The 22,753-nt window shown below is 38.6% G+C and overlaps 1 long non-coding RNA gene across 3 annotated transcripts in view; it reads right to left on the bottom strand.

Moving 5' to 3' along the window:
• LOC103349444 (uncharacterized) overlaps positions 1–22,753 on the bottom strand; it is a 68,696-nt gene that overhangs the window by 23,728 nt on the left and 22,215 nt on the right. For all 3 annotated transcript variants that reach the window (XR_011383137.2, XR_016222616.1, XR_011383136.2), the window contains exon 2: positions 10,127–10,240. This is a non-coding gene — a long non-coding RNA (uncharacterized LOC103349444). The remainder of the gene's footprint in view (positions 1–10,126; positions 10,241–22,753) is intronic.

The following is a 22,753-nucleotide window of genomic DNA, read 5'->3' as shown; positions in this document are numbered from 1 at the left end:
CCATCTGCGGCCCCGGCACACCGGGTTCTAGTTCCAGTCGGGGTGCTGGATTCTGTCCCGGTTGCCCCTCTTCCAGGCCAGCTCTCTGCTGTGGCCAGGGAGTGCAGTGGAGGATGGCCCAAGTGCTTGGGTCCTGCACCCGCATGAGAGACCAGGAGAAGCACCTGGCTCCTGCCTTCGGATCAGTGCAATGCGCCAGCTGCAGCGGCCATTGGAGGGTGAACCAACGGCAAAGGAAGACCTTTCTCTCTGTCTCTATCTTTCACTGTCCACTCTGCCTGTAAAAAAAAATAAATAAAAAAGTACTGCAGAAGGTGTAATCCGTCTACTTTCCCTTCTTGTGCTGGATTTGGGAATGGTTACAGCCAAGGCTTATACCTCATTTGCAAGCAGGCTGGTCTCTGAGAGATCTGGTTTTGTTTAACACTCGCTTCTGGTTCCATTTCATATTTGTGCCTTTCTGGTCCTTACTTTGTCTTCTGCTTTTATCTTTTCTTGGTTTATTTTCTATTTCTTTGAAGACTGCCTTGGTAATTTATAGAAAATGCTTGGGCATACCAAAAATGTAGTAAGTACTCTGAACTGTTATCTGCCTACCTCCCGGCAGATAAGTAAGTTGTTCAAAGTTAACAATAATTACCCTCAAGGTGAGAGCCAAGATACAGGAGCACATAGTTTGCATCCTTGTATGCAGAGACCAGATAGAGAAAGGGAGAATCCACCAACAGTTCACACTGCCTCAACACCCATTTTCACTCTCCACAGTGAGAGTGCTCCTTTCTCCCACAATGATGAGTGGCCAGAAGGAACTGCTGTCTTTTACCTAATCTTTGTGAGAATCAAGGGAAAGAGCACAGATGGACACATTGATCTGCATGCTAAGGAACGCCTGGACAGACTCACAGCCTGATTCATTCTTTGACCTTTTGATAATTGAGAAGTAGAATCCATTTATTCAATCTTAATACATTGCCATTTCCAACTACACTGTGCTGAGCTCTCTTCCTTGTATGTTAAAGGGAATCAATTGGGAAACCTAGGATATAGAATGCTGGAGATGGGAGCTACCTTTGCAGTCATCTGTTCAAATGATCAGCATGCCTACGTGCCAGTGTGTTGTTTTAAATTTGTTTGCAAAAAGTAGGTACTGTGGCTCAGGGAATCAAGCTGCTGCTTGGGTCACGCACACCCCATATTGGAATGCTGGTTTGAGTACCTGCTATTCAATTTACCACTCAACTTCTTGTTAAAGATGACCCATGGACCTGGATTTCTGCTATCCATATGGAGAATCTACAGATGGAGTCCCTGGATCCTGGCTTTTTCCTGGTCCAGCCCCAGTTGTTGTACATATTTGGGGAGTGAACCAGCAGATGAGATTCTCTCTCGCTCGCTCGCTCTCTTTCTCTCTCTTTCTCCTCTCTGTGTCACTCTGCCTTTAAAATAAATAATAAATTAAATCCTTTTTAAAAAACTTGGCTGTACAATTAGCTTATACTTACTCTAATATCAAATTTCCCTATACACAGGAACTAGAATGTAAGTCATCTGTCACTCAGGCTTCCCAGAATAAACACCACTCATAGGAACATTCATTCATTCATTTATCCGTTTATTCAAGAAATATTTATTGAATGTCAAATATGCGATAGACTCTGTAGATTAATACTGGAAAACAAGAATATGATTAAGTAGGTTATAGAAAGCAGTAGCAGTTGAGAGCAAGAGTGAAAAGTGAGGCCACTTTAGATTGTGTGTGACTGTGTGGCAGAGGCTTGGCAAATGCAAAGTGCTTCAGGCAGGGCTGTGCTGGGTGTGCTCTAGGAACAGTGAAGGGGAGGCAGAGCTAAGGTGCTGAGGGATGGTGTAAAGATGAGACTAGAGGCGTCCATAGTAGGCATGTTCTGTAGGTCTTTGAGACATCACTAAAACACCTGTTTCTTTTCTTTCTTTTTCGACTGGCAGAGTGGACAGTGAGAGAGAGGGAGACAGAGAGGAAGGTCTTCCTTTTCCGTTGGTTCACCCTCCAATGGCCGCGGCGACCAGCACGCTGCGGCCGGTGCACCACGCTGATCCGATGGCAGGAGCCAGGTGCTTCTCCTGGTCTAAGCACTTGGGCCATCCTCCTCTGCACTCCCTGGCCACAGCAGAGAGCTGGCCTGGAAGAGGGGCAACCAGGACAGAATCCGGCGCCCTGACTGGGACTAGAACCCGGTGTGCCGGGGCCGTAAAGTGGAGGATTTAGCCTAGTGAGCTACGGCGCCGGCCTGTTTCTTTTCTAAGTGCATGGAGAAGCAATTGAGTGGATGCAAATGGTTTTAGATGTGGCACCTTTAATAGCCAAAAGGCTTCTGAGCAGGGAGACCTGATCTAGGAGGATGACTAAAGGTTAACTTCGAAGCAGCCACGAGTCTAACGGCAGAATGACTGTGTGTACACAGGTAGGGCTGTTCTTGCAGAGTTTATGCTCACCACTGTTTCTTGTTCCATCAAGTCCTGCAAGCACACTACTAGCAATAATAAAAAAGCAGGATTAGCAGACACACTCAGGCTAATATCTGAGTTCATAGGCAGAACATGCAAATGAGGCAAACAGATAATGGGAAGGCTCACCTGGCTGTAGCACTAGAATAGCCTGTCTGTTTCTCATGCAACTACAAATCTCTACATAGGTTTTATAACATCTTTATTTTGAATTAGTTTGAATCACAAGAAGTTTCAAAAATAGCACAGAGTGTACCTATGTAATCTTCACTTAGCTTCTCCCAGTCATAATATCTTACATACATCTAATACATGTAAAAAAAAAAACCAGAAAATTAGCATTAGTACATTGTTATTAACTTAACTATCTGGATCTCCCCAATTTTTCCAGGCCCTATTTTTAAAATATTCATTTGTTTGTTTTTGAGGAGTGTACAGCACTATGCAATTAGTAGAGCCAACCAGTACTAGAATCAGGATGCAGACTTTTCTGATCTTTATAAGTCGACTCCCTTGGTATATTCCTGAGCTGCACAAAGAAATCTACTAGGGGGTTTTCAAAATGTTCAAAGAACATATGAAAAAAAACTATGCATAGATTTCAAAAGAAATTTTGCATCAAAATAAACATGTGCTAACCCGTCTGAACAGGATCTAGTCAGAGGCACTACCAAGGATAAAACATAAGTTTACTTACAGCAACACAAATTCTGCTAAAACTCCTAAATACTCTGGAATTTTCTCGCTACTTAATAATTCCCTCAATCCTTCCTATTCTTAAGAAAACTACTTTTTTCCCCTATAAATGTTTTGTTTGATCACAGTTTCCTAAATCTACTTGTTTCTGCATGCAAAAATAAAAAAAAATCAATATATACTTCATAGAAACAATATTCACTCATTTATATCAACATCTTATCATTCATAATTAACAAAATGAGAATTTTTATAGTTCATGAACTATACCTATTACAAAAAAACCTATGCATGAATTTAAAAATTTTTGTACCAAAATAAACTCATCTTTTAATTATATTTCTCCACATACATTCTGAAGCCCCTTGTATTACTATAGTCATCACTTTCATTTTACACCAGCCTTTTTTAATTTTGATTTTTCATTGACAGAGTTTCACAGACCCTCACTGATTCCATTATGAATGACACCTTTGGACCTGGACAGTATACACCAGAGTAACTGTGTACAACAGTCCTGCAAACTGATGTTCCTAATTAAAATCTGAAATTGACTACTAGGAGTATAGGATGTTCTAGTACTTTTCTTGCTCAGATCATTGATACAATTTTATTGTAGCCACTGTTGAAATAGTTGTCTAGAGGACTGTTTTTATTTATTTATTCATTCACTCATTCATTTATTTGAGAAACTAGGGGTGGAGCGAGACTGGGGTGTGTGGGGGTGGGAGAGAGAGAGAGAGAGAGAGAGATTTCCCACCGAGTAATTCATATCCCCAAATGCCCACAACAGCCAAGGCTGGACCACACTCAAGCTAGAAGCTGGAAATTCAGTGCAGATCTCCCATGCGGGTGGCAAGGACACAAGTATTTGAGCCATTACTACTGCCTCCCAGTGTGCATTAGCAGGAAGCTAGATCAGAAGTGGAATAGCAGCCAGGCTCACACCAGGCACTCCGAAATGGGATGCAGTGTCCCAATTGGCAGCTAAACCAATGTGCTCCTTAAAAGGTGGCTTTGCAAGAATTGTGATTTGTCCAGGATTAGGAAAGGGAAAGAAAATAGGAGAAATGGCAGAGAGGACAAAAAAAGTAAACGCAAGGAAAACAGGTGTCTGTTGTGATCCGTTTTTCAAGAATCATCTTGTGGTTACTCAGTTATTAAATTTCATTTTACCTAAATTTAATAGAAGAAACTAGAATAAATAAAATTGAAGCTGATGAACTTCATATTAATGTTTCTTCACAACAGAGATATAGCCTGAAAGATTCTCCCTTTAGCTAAGAGAATTCATAACAAAAATGGTAAGAGGTTATAAAATCAAATTTTTCTACTTGTATTTATTTTAGGGAACATTAATTGTATTCTTGCTAAAGACAAAAAAATTAACATGCTCATATTTCTTCCCACAATCTTCCCACTCTCTTATTGCTGTTAGTTACAGCATTAATTCTCAACTTAGACCAGATCTATAAGCAATGGTTTTAATTCCCATGGTCACTGCTTTTTGCCATGAATTCTCCATCTTTGAATTATTTTTATTAATGTAGTAATAAAATTTGATTTATTTTTAAATTCAGTCTTATTAGTTTGTTTTTTTATACTGCTTTTGTTTTTGTCTAAAATGCTATAGTTAATCATTATCTTTTCTGGGCATAATATTGTAGGGCCACAAAAGGCAAACCAAAATTACCTTCTAGAATCTATCTGACAAATAGCAATTTCTTGAGCTCTTAAATGCATGACTACTGTCAAGGTGGGCATAGCAATTAAGATCCTGCTTGAGACAGTCACATCCCAGAATACAGTGTCTAGGTTTGAGTCTCAGCTCTGCTCTGGGTACAAGCTGACTCCTAACACGCACCATGGGAGGCAGCAGCTGATGGCTAAAGTAGTTGGGTCCCTGCCACTCATGTGGGAAACTCAGATTCAGTTTCCAGTTTCAAGTTTTCTTTCTCCTGGCCCAGTCCCAGCTGTTGTGAACATTTGGGGATTGAACAAGTCAGTGGGAAATCTGTATCTCTTTCAAACAAATAAAAATAATTTTTAAAAGACATTCTATAAAAATCATGACTACTATGAACCAGGGACTTAACTTTTCATGTTATCTCAATTTAACCTCAAGTAGTAAGCTAAAGTTACCTGTGGTTAGCTGCTACTTTATCAGATATCTTAGGTCTAAAATATATAGTAAAAGACTGTCCTCATGATCTAGGACAGGAAAATATTTCTTAAATAGAATACAAAACGCACTGAGCACGAAACAATATATTGGTAATTTTATTATGTGAAAATTTAAATTTTTGTGTAAAGATAGCATTAAGTGAATAAAAAATAAATCATAGAGTGGGAAAACACATTTGCAACACCTTTAAGACAAAGATCTCATACACAGAAAATTTTTAAAACACCTTATAATCCAATTAGAAAAACATAGATAATCTAAAGTGTTTAATATATTCAAACATGCACTTGCATCTCAAGATTATTCAACTGGTTAATAAACATATGAAAAGGCATTTTATTCTGTTACTCATGGAAAAAATAAAAAAGCTGTACACAGAGCTAAATCTTTAGCCACCAGAATGGCTGAAGTTTAAAAACTGATATTATCAAGTGTTGGCAGTATTGGAACAACTTGAACCCATATATATTACTGATAAAAATGTGAATTTTTATAATTACTTTAGAAAAGAGTCTGACATGTATTAAACTTGGGCATGGACATTCCCTATTTGTAGGCATTTCCAGTTCCAGGTATAAATGGACAGACATTGTGATTTAGACACAGAAACATATAGAATTCCACAGTATTACTATATATAATGACCAAGACCTAGAATTGCCTCAAATGTCAAAACTAGAGTGGTAAATTGTATGTACACTGTGAAATCTTATTCAACATAAACATAAGAATTGCAATTACATGTAACAACCAGGATAAACACACATATTATATTGAAGCAAAGCAGATGTAAAAGAATGATTCCATTTATATAAAGTTGCACAGTAGCGAAAGTAAACAACAGCATTAGAAGTCATGAGTTACCTTGGGGTGGGTCAGAGGAGGTCAGTGGGAGCTTTGGAGATACTGCAGCATTTAGTTTCTTAACATTGCGATGGAAATTGAGATGTTTGCTTGATGATGCTTAATAGGGAAGTCTCTTTAGATTTTAAATGCTGTTTATTTAGTGTATCATTCTTCATTAAAAAGTCTTTTTCAAAGAGATATAGAAGTCAAAGTCCCAGTGAACAATTTGACTGTGAGCATTCCTGGTAGCAACAGCTGATTCTTCAAAATGTTTGTTAGCACTGGCATAAACTAACTAATTAATTAAACTCATTTTTGAATTGAATTCTAAGTTATTAATGATTTTACTAAAATGGTATTTGTATTCAGCATCTATGAAAAGCTTATTCATATCCATTATGATTTTTCTATAAGGTATTCATTATTCACATAATGATTTGGAAGAATGTTATATGATAAGAATAGTATCCATTTGTCTGCCAAACATGTTGCAAATATTTAACCTAGTGTATTTTGTTTATAGTATAATTTTGTCTGCCAGAATTTTCTCTTTTATCTTTATTTAGCCCATTTCATCATATAGTTTAGTTTATTGAGTTGTTTTAGTTGCTTATACTAGCTTTTCCTATCTCAGGATTATAAAATGTATTTGCATACATTTCCTTTAGTGTTTTAAAAGTTCAATTTTTAAAAAAATGAATTCTTTATCCATCTGGGATTTAATTTTATTTATTAGGGAATATAATTTAACTAGTTTTTTTTTTTAACTTTTGTCCATCTGAAAGCTATCGTCCAACAGTTATTCCATGTAGGAGTCATATGAATGTACCAATTTGATTTTTATTTAAATATATCCATACATTTGTCTACACACAAGAGCACTTCATAGAAAATGGAATTAGTTTACTTTGGTACAAAGAAACTTTGAAATCATATGTATAAGAGGTGTGTTAGTCTGCTTTATGTTACTTTAACTAAAACACCCAACAGGAACTTCTTGGGGTAAGAAAAGGTTTATTTTGGTCTATGGTTTGGAAGTGACAGCTCAGGCTCAGGAGGCCCCGTAGGCTGATGTGTGGAAGGGGCTGGTCCTGGTCAACACTGAGAAAACAGCCACATGGAGCCAGGCAGCAGAGAAGGAGAACGTAGGCCAAAACTGAACTCAAATGATGATCAAGGGCACCCAATCTCCAAACGATATAAAGTCCTCCTATCAGGTTCTCCTTTAAACTGCCACAATCAGATCAGGTCTCCACCCTTAACCATCCAACCAATAGCATTAACCCATCAGAGTTTAAATATCTGCATGAATTTTAGGGAAACAAATCATACTCAATACAAAAGAAGGGATCTTCAACAAGTTCATGGAAACTGCATATTATGAAAAAGCTGCGTGATTTCAAATTTATATATTATATATAAATAATATATATTATATATTCAAATATATGTCATATATTCTCTATTATGTTTTATTTATTTACCTACTCTCATACTTGTGTCATGGTCATTTAATTATGAAGGTGCTGAAATACAGTAATTTCACAATGGCAGCTTTTGTCTCATGTGTTGGCTTTGGCACACAATTGGCTCTTTCCTGTGCCTCTTCCCATGTGGATCTCATGTTGGATCTGGACTTCCAAAGGCTAACTCTGGAAGTGGCACCACTATATTTCTGCTAAGTTATATTTTTTAAGCAAGTCACAGGCAAGCCATCCATCATGATGTTTCAGTGAGAAAATTTAATATGGCAATGGCTAATGAGGGGACATTTATCAGGAAGCATGTCCCTTGGTGCTTTTTTTGCAGACTATCTACCATGCATGTTGGGCAACCTTGTCTTAGTCATGCTCATAGTAGGAATGCCTTAAGCACTCCACAGATATTTGTCATTAGTTTCTAGCTTGTCAAATAAAGAGTGATTTACAAAGAACAGATGGTTGTTTCTTTTGTTTATTAGACTAGATGTTGACTAGAACCAAAGACTGTTTGGAATTCATAAAGATGATCCTATGGTTTTCTCCTTTAAAATATTTATGCAAGAAATTACATTGACAAAATTCCCAACCTTGAACCCTTCTTCTATGTCTGAAATAAACTCTCCAGGGCCAAGATGCATTGATCTTTCACAATGCTAGAGTCTACTTATCAGTATTTTACTGAAGCGCACTCCTTCCATAGTCTTACATGAGACTATTGTTTCTCTTAGGGGGCACATTTCCTAAGTCTCTCAGTTTGCCTAGAAAGTAAATATCAGGCCAGAGAGATGAAAGTGCTGCTTCTAGTTTATTAGAAATAATGTCTCTGAGTCTGCTTCACTAAGTATATTATTCTATGATGCTATCAATTTCTCAAAATATTCTAGAATTACTTTTTATTTGTTTGTTTGGTATTAGGACAAACTCTAACATCTTTTAGAACCAGGAAACTTAAGAAAAGTGTCCAGTATGGTCCAGTAAATATTATTAGCTTAAGTATTCAGTGTCTATTGCAAGATCTCACTAGATTCCATGCATAAACTAATATTAATGGCAATAGCTCCTCTCCCCCTGGTTATTAATCAACAGAAATTCCCAAGATATCTAACTCCTCTGGTCCTCATCCATTTAGACTAGGGAGTCCCTAGAGTAGTCTCACCCAAGCTTTCTTGGGTTGCTGTCTGCTACCATGTAGTATGTGTTACGTGCCTTCCTCCATCTGCTCACACCCTGTTATGTTATATACATATGTAACAAGTATGTTACATGTAGGGATAGCCTTTCATGTATGCTTCCCAGTAATGTATGTGGAGTTACTCAGAACATCAAAGTAGAAGTTCTGAAGGCACTCTGTCACTTTGGTCGTATTGCTTGGGCACACACATTTTGTTGCCTATAGCTTTTGAAAACTTATCCTGCATACTTTCGAAAAATCAAGAAAGACTCCAGGCTATCTCTCACCTCAGGATTTGTTAACCACTTCTTCCTCATTCTCTTACATAGAATAATAGTAATCATGCAAGTCAATTCCTAGGAACTCAACTACATGGTTTATCAGGTACTTTCAGACCACACCTTATCCCTAACTGGCTCAGAATGCAGCACCTGCTATATAAGTTCTATTTTTACATATATTTTGTTCAGAGTTTAAGGACAGAAAGAAATCTATAGAAATTCTCTACAAACTTAGCACAGAGCATAAAACAAGGGGCCTAACCATTTTCAAAGGTTCATTACAATGACCCTGTATGTAAAGTGGAATGTAGGTGAATATCTGGAGAGTTCATTCCACAAGATCAAATCACACGGCTTGGAGAGTGAAGCTAAACTTCATGCTTTTAAAGAATATGAGATATTCTGAAATCACTGAGATTATGAATGTATGTACATTTAGACTTCAGTGAAGAAATAAACCTAAGCAACCAAAACGCCAGCAATAACAGCAACAAAACAATTTCAATTTCTAGAATTTTGTTTTAAGTATTTTGCATAAGATCTTCATCCAAAGTCAAAACCAGAGAGAACACAACAGAATCAATGAATAATAAATTCAGCTAAAAATCTGAAACAGTTTTGTAAGCATTCTAAAATATCCAAAATGTTTTTGACATTCTAAAATTTTCAAAGAGAACTAGGTTCTTTTGAGACAATATTAAAACAATTTAGAAAAGAACTGCTCAGCAAAGAAGCTATGAATGCAGATGAGATTATTAGATACTTGAAAAGATTAAGAAGCAAAAATATTCTACAAAGTGTGGTACTGGACTCCAAATAAAATTATAAACCCTTAGAATTACATGGAGAGACAATGTGTAGATGAAACAACACAATTAATATATGTTAAAGCAACTTTCCAATATAACACCTTACTTGAGGGGAATAGGCGGCTTAATTTTAGAGCAATTTAATATTAACTGTAGGAGAAACAAATACTCACACATTTTAGAATAGAAGGAAATAAATCGCAGATGTGCCTCTTCCTATCTGCCTGCTACCCAGCATCAGCATCCTCCAATCCCAACACTTTCTCTGTAATCCTTCCTGGCTTCCTCTGAAATATATGAGAAGTGGGTATTACCCAAGTTAAGATGGTTATATCCCACAGTTGAGTAAATGGGTTTGATACCTGGCTCCTTCTCCTGACTCCAATTTCCTGTTATTGCTGACCCTGGGTGGTAGTGGTGAGGGATCAAGTAATTGAGTCTCTGCCATCCACGTGGGATACTTGGATTGAGTTTTCAGCTCAAGACTTTGGTCTGATCCCCATTGTTGCAGGAATCTGAAAATGAACTATCAAAGGGAGTCTCTCTCTCTCCACCCCCCTTCCCTCCATCCCTCCCTCTCTACCACCTTCTCTTTCTCTGGAAAAAAATAGATGCATCTTTTTATTTACTATATTTATCTTATGGAAAATACAATATTGTATTTTAATCACTTGTGCTCTCCTAAACAATGTTCATTAATTTCTTATGTTTTGCAACTCCATTACCTAAACAAGGATTGGCCACAGCTTAGGCATTCAGAGAAGCTTTTGATGAATAACTGGCGCATCAATATATAAGTTGATATATTGATATACACACATTTAAGTTCTAAGTACAATATAACAAAGTGCTTGTGAGGAATGAGTTGATAAAAATATTATAAAATAATATATACAATTAGATTATGGCTATAAAAGTTTTATTTTATATATTCAAAGTAAAACCATGAAAGTGTATGTTTATTTTAGGGCAATTAAAATATTTGCCTTTCTTGTTTCATTATCTTTCCAAATATGCTTTTCTAACAGCAAATGTCAATCATATGCATAACTGTAATGGATGTTGGAATAAGGTTCTTTCTATAACTAGTCTCAACTGAGGTATCAGTTTAATAGCTATTAGGTTTTTAAAATGAGGGAGACATGAATCTGTCCATAACTTTTAAATGTATAATTTGTGGTATTAAAAGAAATCCCTCAATTTTTGATACTTAGTGATATCAAAGGTATAAAAGAATCAGAATAAGGCTTTTCATAGGCAACAAAAGCAAACTCAGAAGCTTTTATACAACAAAGGAGATGATCAATAAAGAGACATCCAACATAATAGGAAAAATATTTGCAAACCACTTATCTAACAAAGGATTAAAATCCCAAATGTATCAGCAACTTAAAAAACTCAACAACAACAAAAAAATCAACCAATCCAGTTGAGAAATGGACAAAGGATTTCAATAGACAGTTATCAAAAGAAGAAATACAGATTGCCAACAAATATATGAAAAATACTTAACATTGCTAGCCATCAGGGAAATGCAAACCAAAATCACAATGTGATATCACCTCACTCTTATTGGAATGGCTAAAATCCAAAACACAGAGAGTAACAAATGCTGGTGAGGACATGGACAAAGGGGAACATTTATACACTGTTAGTAGGAATGTAAATTAATTCAGCCACTGTGGATAACAGTGTGGATATTTCTTAAAAAACTAGAAATAGGAGCTGGCACTGGGGCATAGTGGGTAAACTGCCGCCTGCAGTGCCAGCATCCTATATGGGCACCAGTTTGAGTTCCAGTTGCTCCACTTCTGATCCAGCGCTCTGCTATGGCATGGGAAAGCAGTACAAGATGGCTTGAGTCCTTGGGCCCCTGCACCCACATGAGAAGACCCGGCGGAGGCTCCTGGCTCCTGATTTTGGATTGGCACAGTTTTGGCTGCTGTAGCCAATTGGGGAGTGAAACAGTGGATGGAAGACCTCCCTTCTCTCTCTCTCTCTGCCTCATCTTCTCTCTCTGTATAACTATTTCAAATAAATCAATCTTAAAAAAAAAAAAAAACTAGAAATAGACTTACCATAAGATCCACAATCCCACCACTGGGTATATACCCAAAAGACTTGAACACATTGTATCAAAGAGATACCTGCACCACCATGTTTATAGAAGCACTGTTCACAACAGCCAAAATTTGGAATCAACCCAGGTATCTATCATCAGATGAATGGATATAGAAAATGTGATATATATATACACATATATATGCACAATGGAATATTATTCAACTATAGAAATGAATGTAATTCTGCCATCTGCAGCAAAATGGACACAACTGGAAGATATCACGTGGAGTAAAAGAAGCCAAACTCAGAAAGACAAATACCACATGTTCTCCTTTATTTATGGGAGCTAAAATTTAAGGAAGGAAGGAAGGAAGGAAGGAACAAAGAAAGAAAGATCTGAGTATATCAGTATTGCTGCAGTTATAGTTTTGTAAAACCTTGTTTTATACTTTTGTGAAACCAATGGTTAAAAATGTTATACTACCATAGTTTTTTTTTTAAGATTTTTTTTAAATTTTTTTTTTATTTTTGACAGGCAGAGTGGACAGTGAGAGAGAGAGACAGAGAGAAAGGTCTTCCTTTGCTGTTGGTTCACCCTTCAATGGCCGCCGCGGCCGGCGCGCTGCGGCCGGCGCACCGTGCTGATCCGATGGCAGGAGCCTGGTCTCCTATGGGGTGCAGGGCCCAAGCACTTGGGCCATCCTCCACTGCACTCCCGGGCCACAGCAGAGAGCTGGCCTGGAAGAGGGGCAACCGGGACAGAATCCGGTGCCCCGACCGGGACTAGAACCCAGTGTGCCAGCGCCGCAAGGCGGAGGATTAGCCTAGTGAGCCGCGGCGCCGGCCAATACTACTATAGTTTTAATGATCTGTAATTGCTTTAAAATGTACTGTATATGGGTGAAATGGTCATTTTTCCATTCAATTATTGTTTTTAGCCATTGTCTATATTCCCACTAAACTAAGATTTTTTTTTTTTTTTTTTTTGCTTCTTATTTGTTGAACTTCTTATTGGGGGAAGAATGAAGGCTTTTTTTCTGTAAAGTAAATTTAAAATATGTCATCTTAAAAACTACAAAAAATTAAAGAAAGGGAGAAGAAAAGAGGGGAAGAGGTAGAAAGCGGGGAGAGAGGAAGGGAATGTCATTATGTTCGTAGAATTGTATATACAAACTACATTGAACCTGTTAAAAACTAATTGAGAGGAGTTCTAAGATGATGGAGTAAGGAGGGAGCTTACTGCTTTAGTGCAGGATAAGATAAATTAAAATAAAGTAGAGAGAGTATAGTCTCATGGAAGAATTAGGGAGAAAACAGCAGAGGAAACTCAACAAATTAGAGGAACAAAGTGGACCTCCATAGTCGGCGTGGACCCCCACAACTCAGGACTTCAGCAGCTGAGAGCCTACGCATGAGCATTGGAAAGTAAGGTGAGACCAGACCTCAGCAGCCCAAACCACTGGCACTAAAGCTGCAGGAAGAGCCTAGAGGGAACCCAGCTTGGAACCCCGTGGGGGATAGTGCACCTGTCAAACTAGAGGAGAAGAAAAAAGAATGGAAAGACATGCTTCTCTCTCCCTGATCACCTTACAACAGCATCCTGTAACAAGCTGAAAGAGCAGGTGCCATTTTGGACATATGTAACAGCTGCACCAGCTGTGTCCATGCCCAGCAACCAGATGAGTGCAGACTCCTGACTGGTGGGGAGAACTAACAGGGAGCTTGGAGCTCATGATTGTGGGAGGCTTCTGTGTTGGGACTGTGAAAAAAACTGAGGCTGTGTGGGAGGACTCATGGTGTGGCTGGGACTTAGGAAGACTCCATACATTCAGGGCTTCCTGGTTACTTGGTGAGGGACATTGGTGGGGAATTTGAACTTACAATGAGGACTGAACAGATCCTTTGTGTGGTCCTTGAGGCAGAGTGGACTAATATTATACCCATTGGGGCTAGAACTCAGGGACTGGTCTTCTTTGAGGAGAAGAGATCAGCTGAGCAGAATAAACTTCCCTTCTGGTTAAAAAAAAAAAAAAAGATTTATCATGCCAAACCTGGTTGTGTGGTTGTGTCACCTTAGACATGCCCTTCACCCTAGAGAATTGAACAGAGTACCCTGGCCACATCAACTATAAGCCTCTAGATATTTACTGAAAACAGACACTCCACTTATCTACAGAGACTTAGTACAAAGATAAAAGGCGCCACAGGGAAAAAAAAAAAAGGAAGAAACCAATAAACCAATGAGTATCTCCACAAATGCTGAATAACAAATGCACCAATTCAACAAACAAGAATAAAGAAGACAACATAAAGAATACAACACTTCAGTACTAGATTGTGAAGATAATGAGATGGAAGAAATGCAAAAAATGGAATTCAAAAAAATTGATCATAAGATTACACAGAAGTAATCAGAGGCAAATGCATGAACTACTGAAATCTGGACAGGATATGAAAAAAAATTTCTCCCATGAAATTGAGATCTTAAAGAGAAATCAAAATGAAATGCAGAATGCAACGGAACAAATAAAAAATATATTGGAAAGCTTTAACAACAGAATTGGTAAAGCAGAAGTAAGAATATCCGATTTAGAAGACAAAGCACAGGAAATTATACAGTCAAGCCAAGAACAACAAGAAGAAATTAGAAAACTAAAAAACACTAATGGGAAATCTACAGGATACTATCAAACGACCTAACATATGGGTTCTAGGAGTTCCTGAAGGCTTGGAAAGAGAGAGGATTAGAAGGCATTTTTAGTGAAATAATAACAGAAAACTTATTTAATTTGTAGAAAGAAAGGGACATCCAAGTACAGGAAGCACAGAACTTCCAAAAGACATGACCAGAAAAGATCTTCACCATGACACCTTGTAATCAAATTCACCAAGGAAGACACTAAGAAAATATTCTAAAAAGTGCATGAAATATGTCAGATTACTTTCAGAAGATCTCCAGTTTAACTCACAGCAGACTTCTCATCACAACCCTACAGGTTAAGAGAGAATGGTGAGATATATTCCAAGTCTTAAGAGAAAAAAATTGTCAATCCATGTTACTATACCCTGCAAAGCTCTCATTTACGAACGAAGGTGAAATACAGACCTTCCATAACAAATAGCCCTTAGGGCTTTCTGGTCTGGCTGAAAAGCCCATGAGAGCACTTCAAGCATGGAAAGCCAAGGCACTGTGGCAAAAAATGTTCTATATGAAGGACAACTGTGAGTGAGACCGCAGTGGTCTGGCCATCAAAGAAGGATGTATTTTTCTCTTAAGGAGGAGAGACCTTCCACTTTGCTTATGGCCTTGTCTAAATATTGACGGAGTTTGTGGATTCAAAAGGCTTCCATATCCTAGGCAGCTCATGTCAAGAGCCTCAGGTGGTCACTGACACCATACAAATTGACAGTAGGAGTCACTGTGAACTAACTTCCCATGCAGGACCATTGTCCTTATTGAGTTGTATTATGAGAGTTAACTGTATAACTTGCCCTCAAACAGTTTGTGTGTGTGTAGTGTGTGTGTGTGTGTGTGTGTGTGTGTGTGCAAATTGTTGAAATCTTTACTTAGTATAGAGTTGGTCTTCTGTATACAAAGTTAATTGAAAATGAATCATAGCTGGTGCCGCTGCTCAATAGGCTAATCATCCACCTGCAGCACCAGCACATCGGGTTTTAGTCCCAGTCGGGGTGCTGGATTCTGTCCTGGTTACTCCTCTCCCAGTCCAGCTCTCTGCTGTGGCCCGGGAGTGCAGTGAAGGATGACCCAAGTCCTTGGGCCCTGCACCCGCATGGGAGACCAGGAGAAGCACCTGGCTCCTGGCTTCAGATCAGTGCAGTGCGCCGGCCGCAGTGGCCATTGGGGAGTGAACCAATGGAAAAGGAAGACCTTTCTCTCTGTCTCTCTCTCACACTGTCCACTCTGCCTGTCAAAAAAAAAAATGAATCTTAATGGAGAATGGGACTAGGAAGGGGAGAGGGAGGAGGAGGAGGGACGGGAGTGTGGGTGGTAGAGTGGGTAAAGTGGGAAGAACTATATTCCTAAAGTTGTACTTGTGAAATTTGTATTCATTAAATAAAAGGTTTCTTTGGGGGAAAAATAAAAGTGCACTGTTTTGCCAAAGGGGCTTGGACACTCTGACATAACCAATACTTTATTATAGTCTTTGTGGTGTTGTTCCAAGATGGCAGAATAGGGAGGGAGCACACTGATAGTCCGGGAAAAGATAGTTTAATAAAAGTGGAGATCCTGTAGTTTCAGGGAAGAGTAAGGGGAAAAACTGCAGAGGAAACTCTTCCAGAACTAGTGGGACATGGTGGACCTACAAGGAGGGAACAGACGCCCACAGCTCAGGACCCCAGCCACCGAGTCTATGCACCAGCGATGGAAAGGGAGGTGAGGCAAAACCTCAGTGGCCTGAGACACTGGCGGGGAAGCGGCAGGAAGAGCCTAGAGGGAACAAGGCTTGAAGCCCCGTGGGGGAAAGTTCACCAGGCTAACTAGAGGAGAGGAAAAAAATAAATAAAAGGGACTGGTATGGACACAATTCTCTCTCTCCACTCACCTTACAAAGGCGAGAAAGACAAAGAGCAGGCACCCTTTTGGACATACGTAAAAGCTGCATCTCTGGGCTGCGCCTGCCTCCAGCCAAGCAGGAAAACCTGACTCTGGTGGGGAGAGCTAATGAACTGAGGCTGTGAAAAAAAAAATTAAGGGGGTGTGATGTGAGAGAACTCACGGAGTGCCTGATATGCCACAAACTCGGCAACCTTGGCAACCTGGTGGGAGATTACAGGGAATTTGAGCTTACACTGAGGTCTACACAGATTCTTTGTGTGGTCTGTGGGACAGAGCAGATGAATATTATACCCACAGGGGCCAGAGCTCAGACACTGACTGCCTTCAATTCCACTCAGCTGTGTGGAATTACTTCCCTTCTGAATATAAAAAAGAGAGAGAGAGAGAGAGAGATTTACCATGCCTAACCTGGGTGTGTCACCTTTGGCACACCATTAACACTGAAGAGCCTAACAGAGCTCTCTGGCCACACCCATCACAAGCATCTAAGGATCCATCAAAGGCAGAGAGTCCACTTAATCTAGAGTCATAGTATAAGGTAAAAAACCACCACAGCGAGGAAAAAAAAGAAAGAAACCAAAGGATATCTCCACAATGCCAAGCAAAAAACACAGAAACCAAGGAAACAAGAACAAGGAAGACATTATGATGCCCCTAAATGAACAAGACACCCCAATTCAAGATTATGAAGATGATGAGATAGAAGAAATGCAAGATACGGATTTCAAAAAATTTATGATAAGAACATTTAGAAGTTCTCTAAAACAAATTCTTGAACTACAGAAATCATTACTGGACGAGATAGAAAATCTCTCTCATGAAAATGAAATCTTAAGGAGGAATCAAAATGATATGAAGAAACCAGTAGAACAGGAAAGTGTGATAGTGAAGGGAAATCAAAAGGAAATGAAGAACTCAATAGATCAAATGGCAAACACATTAGAGAGCCTTAAAAACAGAATCAGTGAAGCAGAAGAGAGAATATCAGACTTAGAAGACAGAGCACAGGAAAGTATACAATCAAACCAAAGAAAAGAAGAAGAAATTAGAAATCTAAAAAATATTGTCAAGAATCTACAGGATACTATTAAAAAACCCAACATTCGGGTTCTAGGAGTTCCTGAAGGCATGGAGAGAGAGAAATGATTAGAGGGCTTTTTAGTGAGATACTTGCAGAGAACTTCCCGGGTTTGGAGCAGGACAGAGACATCCTAGTACAGGAAGCTCATAGAACCCCTAGTAAACATGGCCAAAAGAGATCCTCACCATGACACATTGTACTCAAACTCACCACAGTGAAACATAAAGAAAAGATTCTAAAATGTGCAAGAGAGAAACGTCAGATTACTCTCAGAGGATCTCCAATTAGACTCACAGCAGACTTCTCATCAGAAACCCTATAGGCTAGGAGGGAATGGCAAGATATAGCCCAGGTACTAAGAGAGAAAAACTGCCAGCCCAGAATATTATATCCTGCAAAGCTCTCATTTGTGAATGAAGGTGAAATAAAGACCTTTCATAGCAAACAGAAATTGAAAGAATTTGTCACCACTCATCCAGCCCTGCAAAAGATGCTTAAAAGTGTGTTACACACAGAAACACAGAAACACGGTCATCAATATGAAAGAAGGTAAAGGAAGGAAACCTCACAGCAAAAGATCACAGGGAGTTCAAAGCATATATTAGAAATTATCTTTGGCAAATGCCAAGGCGAAGTTACTACTTATAATAGTCACATTGAACGTTAATGGCCTGAACTGTCCAGTTAAAAGACACAGACTGGCTGATTGGGTTAAGGAACAAAACCCATCTATTTGCTACTTACAAGAAACACATCTTTCCAACAAAGGTGCATACAGATGGAAAGTGAAAGGCTAGAAAAAGATATACCATGCCAACAGAAATGAAAAAAAGCAGGTGTAGCCATCTTAATATCGGACAACTTAAACTTTAACACAAAAACTGTTAAGAGAGACAAAGAGGGGCACTATATAATGATTAAGGGATCAATTCAACAGGAAGATATAATTATTCTCAATGTATATGCACCTAATTACAGGGCACCGGTTTATTTAAAAGATTTGTTAAGGGACTTAAAGGGAGACTTAGACTCCAATACAATAGTATTGGGGGACTTCAATACTCCACTCTCAGAAATAGACAGAACAACAGGACAGAAGATCAACAAGGAAGACAGTAGATTTAAATGACACTATAGACCAAATGGATCTAACAGATATCTACAGAACTTTTCATCCTACACAGAAAGCATTTACATTCTTCTCAGCAGTACATGGAACCTTCTCTAGGATTGACCACATACTAGCCCATAAAGCAAGTCTCAGCAAATTCAAAAGAATTAGAATCATACCATGCAGCTTCTCAGACCATAAAGGAATGAAGTTGGAAATTAGCAACTCAGGAAACCCCAGAAAGTATGCAAACACATGGAGACTGAACAACATGCTCCTGAATGAACAATGGGTCATTCAAGAAATCAAAAGAGAAATCAGAAACTTTCTGGAAGTAAATGAGGATAACAACACAACATACCAAAACTTATGGGATACAGCAAAAGCAGTGTTAAGAGGAAAGTTTATATCAATAGGTGCCTACATCAAGAAATTGGAAAGGCACCAAATGAATGAGCTTTCAATTCATTTCAAGGATCTAGAAAATCTGCAGCAAACCAGACCCAAATCTAGCAGGAGAAGAGAAATAATTAAAATCAGAGAAGAAATCAACATGATTGAATCAAAAAACAAATTACAAAAAATCAGCCAAACGAGGAGGTGGTTTTTTGAAAAAATAAACAAAATTGACACCCCATTGGCCCAACTAACTAAAAACAGAAAAGACCCAAATCAATAAAATCAGAGATGAAAAAGGAAACGTAACAACAGACACCACAGAAATAAAAAGAATCATCAGAAATTACTACAAAGAGTTGTATGCCAGCAAACAGGGAAATCTATCAGAAATGGATAGATTCCTGGACACATGCAACCTACCTAAACTGAACCAGAAAGACATAGAAAACCTAAACAGACCCATAACTGAGGCAGAAATTGAAACAGTAATAAAGGCCCTCCCAACAAAGAAAAGCCCAGGACCAGATGGATTCACTGCTGAATTCTACCAGACATTTAAAGAAGAACTAACTCCAATTCTTCTCAAACTATTCAGAACAATCGAAAAAGAGGGAATCCTCCCAAATTCTTTCTATGAAGCCAGCATCACCTTAATCCCTAAGCCGGAAAAAGATGAAGCATTAAAAGAGAATTACAGACCAATATCCCTGGTGAATATATATGCAAAAATCCTCAATAAAATTCTGGCCAATAGAATGCAACAACACATCAGAAAGCTCATCCACCCGGACGAAGTGGGATTTATCCCTGGTATGCAGGGATGGTTCAATGTGCACAAAACAATCAACGTGATACACCACATTAACAGACTGCAGAGGAAAAACCATATGATTATCTCAATAGACACAGAGAAAGCATTTGATAAAATACAACACCCGTTCATGATGAAAACTCTAAGCAAACTGGGTACGGAAGGAACATTCCTCAACACAATCAAAGCAATTTATGAAAAACGCACGGCCAGCATCCTATTGAATGGGGAAAAGTTGGAAGCATTTCCACTGAGATCTGGTACCAGACAGGTATGCCCACTCTCACCACTGCTATTCGATATAGTTCTCAAAGTTTTAGCCAGAGCTATTAGGCAAGAAAAAGAAATTAAAGGAATACAAATTGGGAAGGAAGAACTCAAACTATCCCTCTTTTCAGATGATATGATTCTTTATTTAGGGGATCCAAAGAACACTACTAAGAGACTATTGGAACTCTTCTATGAGTTTGGCAAAGTAGCAGGATATAAAATCAATGCACAAAAATCAACAGCCCTTGTATACACAGACAATGCCACGGCTGAGGAAGAACTTCTAAGATCAATCCCATTCACAACATCACAAAAACAATCAAATACCTTGGAATAAACTTAACCAAGGACGTTAAAGATCTCTACGATGAAAATTACAAAACCTTAAAGAAAGAAATAGAAGAGGATACCAAAAAATGGAAAAATCTTCCATGCTCATGGATTGGAAGAATCAATATCATCAAAATGTAAATTCTCCCAAAAGCAATTTATATATTCAATGCAATTCCAATCAAAATACTGAAGACCTTCTTCTCAGATCTGCAAAAAATGATGCTGAAATTCATATGGAGACACAGGATATCTCAAATAGCTAAAGCAATCTTGTACAACAAAAACAAAGCAGGAGACATCACAATACCAGATTTCAGGACATACTACAGGGCAGCTGTTATCAAAACAGCATGGTACTGGTACAGAAACAGATGAATAGACCAATGGAACAGAATAGAAACACCAGAAATCAATCCAAACATCTACAGCCAACTCATATTTGATCAAGGATCCAAAACCAATCCCTGGAGTAAGGACAGTCTATTCAATAAATGGTGCTGGGAAAATTGGATTTCCACGTGCAGAATCATGAAGCAAAACCCCTACCTTTCACCTTACACAAAAATTCACTCAACATGGATTAAAGACCTAAATCTACGACCCAACACCATCAAATTATTAGAGAACATTGGAGAAACCCTGCAAGATATAGGTACTGGCAAAGACTTCCTAGGAAAGACCCTGGAGGCGCAGGCAGTCAAAGCCAAAATCAACTATTGGGATTGCATCAAATTGAGAAGTTTCTGTACTGCAAAAGAAACAGTCAGGAGAGTGAAGAGGCAACCGACAGAATGGGAAAAAATATTTGCAAACTACACAAAAGATAAAGGGTTAATAATCAGAATCTACAAAGAAATCAAGAAACTCCACAAAAACAAAACAAACAACCCACTTAAATGATGGGCCAAGGACCTCAATAGACATTTTTCAAAAGAGAAAATCCAAATGGCCAACAGGCACATGAAAAATGTTCAAGATCACTAGCAATCAGGGAGATGCAAATCAAAACCACAATGAGGTTTCACCTCACCCCGGTTAGAATGGCTCACATTCAGAAATCTACCAACAACAGATGCTGGAGAGGATGTGGGGAAAAAGGGACACTAACCCACTGTTGGTGGGAATGCAAACTGGTTAAGCCACTATGGAAGTCAGTCTGGAGATTCCTCAGAAACCTGAATATAACCCTACCATTCAACCCAGCCATCCCACTCCTTGGAATTTACCCAAAGGAAATTAAATTGGCAAACAAAAAAGCTGTCTGCACATTAATGTTTATTGCAGCACAATTCACAATAGCCAAGACCTGGAATCAACCCAAATGCCCATCAACAGTAGACTGAATAAAGAAATTATGGGACATGTACTCTATAGAATACTACACAGCAGTCAAAAACAACGAAATCCAGCCATTTGCAACAAGATGGAGGAACCTGGAAAACATTATGCTGAGTGAATTAAGCCAGTCCCAAAGGGACAAATGTCATATGTTCTCCCTGATTGGTGACAACTAACTGAGCACCAAATGGGAAACCTATTGAAGTGAAATGGACACTATGAGAAACAGTGACTTGATCAGCCCTTGTCCTGACGGTTGATGTACAATGTAATACTTTATCCATTTTAGTATTTTTTTTGTTCTAGTACTATAGGTTGAACTCTGTAATTAACACACAATTATTCTTAGGTGTTTAAATTTTAACTGAAAAGTGATACCTGTTAAATATAAGAGTGAGAATAAGAGAGGGAGGACAATTTGGGACATGCTCAATCGGACTTGACCCAAATGGTGGAGTTAGAAACGTGCCAGGGGATTCCAATACAATCCCATCAAGGTGGTATGTACCAATGCCATCTCACTAGTCCAAGTGTCCATTTCAGTTCACAATTGATCACACTGATAGGTCTAAGAGTCAAAGGGATTACACAAACAAGACTAGTGTCTGCTAATAATAACTGATAGAATCAAAAAGCGAGACAACGATCCATCATGGGAAGCGGGATACACAGCAGACTCATAGAATGGCAGATGTCCTAAACAACACTCTGGCCTCAGAAGCAGCCCTTAAGGCATTCAGATATGGCTGAAGAGCCCGTGAGAGTATTGTAGGCATGGAAAGCCAAGACACCCTGGAAAAAAAAAGAAGAAGAA

The sequence above is a fragment of the Oryctolagus cuniculus genome, chromosome 16, assembly GCF_051225735.1.
Source record: "Oryctolagus cuniculus isolate XC-2025 breed Fujian yellow rabbit chromosome 16, ASM5122573v1, whole genome shotgun sequence".
In the NCBI taxonomy this organism is placed as follows: Eukaryota; Metazoa; Chordata; class Mammalia; order Lagomorpha; family Leporidae; genus Oryctolagus; species Oryctolagus cuniculus.
The sequence above is the reverse complement of the archived record's forward strand: the minus strand, read 5'-3'. Positions and strand labels throughout refer to the sequence as shown.